The following is a 2,613-nucleotide window of genomic DNA, read 5'->3' as shown; positions in this document are numbered from 1 at the left end:
GGAACTTTGGCTTTTAAACAGAAAGAGGTTCTTACTCTTGTAAGAATTGTAATTATCCTTCCATACTATGCAAGGTAGAAAAGGAGGTGAACTGCATGACAGCGCAATATCGTGAAGTATTACGTGAATTTGTTATGAATAGGAGCTCTTGCATGGCTGCTGGAAGAAGTATAATGCAGCTCTCGGCTGGTTAATATACCCATACTACACTTTTGCTAATTCCAGTATCTGAGCTCGCTACATTAAAGCTAGCATTGTGCTGTTTAGATATACTCTAAAACACTCCAATCGATTCCAATCTTAATCCATATTCTTATCATATAACTATAATGGTTCAGAAAGAGCTATTAAGTGCATTAAGTTATTGTGAATTAAAATCAATACACAAAGCTTGGCTGCATCCTAATAGACCATTGCCATAGATCGCTTTGAAAGAAACCTCAGTGCCTTTGCTCTGCAATGGGTGGAGGGGGAGGGTGGCTAACATTTTTTGTTTGTTTCTTCTAAATAGCACTAACCTAAATAGCATAATAAATCTAGAAGCCACCATTTGATTCAGGAAAAAAAAACATTGTTTAAAGTATTGTAACTTAAAGCACAAACTTGCATCTTGTTGAAGATGAAAATAAAACTGTCATTAAAAAAAACGAGAGACTAAGCACATGCATAAGGACGGTGGTAAATAAAGGCCAAATTTAAAATCCCCTTCCTTTAATATTGTATTCAGCTTCTGGGACATGAACTAGCTTCTTGCTGCAAGCAAGGTGACATTTCTGCTAGTACAACTGACTTTCTAATCAGTCTATTTGAAAAGCACAGGATCTGGGAACAGTGGTTTTTGATGCCAATACTGTTACACAGCCCGTTGGCACAATAGGATATTGAATGAGTGTAATGCCTTAATTATCCGAGATTTTGTAGGTTTGAAACCTTCATCTTTGTTTTAGTGTTATTAAGGGGTGGGGATTGTGTTATGTTTTGCAGCAACTTTTATAACCGTTGCTAGTGGGAGAATTTCTGTAATGAGAGAATGAAATGTTTCAATTAAATTTTGGTCATTGATTCTAAAATGAAGTAACGTACATTGTTGTTCAATTAAAAATAACAAGCTGCTGTGCTGTTCCTAGCCAAATAAAATTCCCAAAACAGTGGTCAATAAAGCACTTGAGGAACTTAAGTATTTGGGGCTGCATATTTTACTGAAATCTTTTGAGGAAAGAAATGCAAAATGGCTAACATTTAAAAGTGGGGGGGTTAATTATTTTATGAGTCAAGAAAAAAGTAATTATGCCTAGCAACAAGGCAATAACATCCTGTGCTTGAAAATGTTCTGGTATGGTTTATGAGACTTAGTGCTTCTTGTTGGTTATAATGGCTGTGCTTGGTCATCCAGCAGCCGTTGGAAGGGAGTTGAGAGATCCAGTAATGAGAGTGGATTTCACTTCTGGGAGCAGTTTCTTACCCTTTGCAGGTGATGGGAGTTTTAAATGTCACAGTGAATATTTACTTCAGGTGATTGCCAAGGATTTGCTAGGGCTATGTGAATCATTTAATGTGCCTGTCCACTGTTTCTAGAGTCAGTGCTGAGCACAGATTGACAGTCTTGCCCACAAGCTGAGCTTCATTTCTTGCTTCTGTTTTTTTCCTCTCTCTTTCTACTTTCAGTAGAGAAGAAGGGAAGATTTAATGAATACAGAGTCCCATTTAATGACTACAGAGTGTCAATATTAAAGTACTATATCCCAGTGTGTTCAGAAATTTCTAATGAGTAGGCACAGAGGTCATTTTCATATGCTTTATGAATTCTAACCACCCATATAATTACTTAATTTCAAAACTCTCTCCCAAACATAGTAGAAGTACATAAGGCCATCCATCTGCAGTTTTAGAGTCAAGCCCCAATATGTGTTGTAAATCCCAGCAGTGATCAATCTCTCTGATCTCACAAGCCAATGACTTTCTGTTTACTTAATAATTTCTGTATAGCCTCCTGGCTAGGAAGTTTTTCTGCCCATGCTAAGGGGAAAAGAGGATTCAGCTAAGCAGGAGAATAATCTCAAACATTTTTTTTTGCTTTTGCTTTTCTATTTATAAATTACATCCTAACATTTTCTTAGCATATTTATCTTTAGAGCAAGCATAAGACTCATAAATGTATCATGGCTCCATATAGCTTCTATCCTGAAATGTCTCAACTTAAAGCCACAGAATCCACCATTGTAGTTAGAGAGAAAATCTGTATTGTTGCCCATTCAATGATCTCCTGATGATGTGGTGTGCACATAAAATCATTAACAGCTGGGCTGAGACCACCACTTTGTTGTAAACAGGCCACTGAATGAACTTTTTCTTCCTCTTGCTAGAGTTAGAGGAAGAATATAGTTAGCTAGAGTGCTGTGTTTAAGATTTGGTGTTTAAGATTAAGGTACTTTTTCTGTTCTTTCAAGAGAGTTTTCTGTAATTTGTCCAAAAAGAGAGAATCTACACAAAAATACCAGAACCTCCAAAACCTGATTTTCACTGAAGAACTAAAAGATGGCTATCAAAGCTTGGAATTTAAAGTCACTATTCTACTGGCTGCTAAAAATCATCCCAAATAGAGACTCTGGGTTT

The 2,613-nt window shown here is 36.6% G+C and overlaps 1 protein-coding gene across 1 annotated transcript in view; it reads left to right on the top strand.

The window, feature by feature from the left end:
- Window positions 1-2,613, top strand: part of GRID2 (glutamate receptor, ionotropic, delta 2) — a 749,749-nt gene that overhangs the window by 598,674 nt on the left and 148,462 nt on the right.

This window comes from Pygoscelis adeliae, unplaced genomic scaffold, assembly GCF_000699105.1.
Source record: "Pygoscelis adeliae isolate BGI_AS28 unplaced genomic scaffold, ASM69910v1 Scaffold67, whole genome shotgun sequence".
Taxonomy (NCBI): domain Eukaryota; kingdom Metazoa; phylum Chordata; class Aves; order Sphenisciformes; family Spheniscidae; genus Pygoscelis; species Pygoscelis adeliae.
This window is presented reverse-complemented; position numbering and strand designations above follow the sequence as displayed.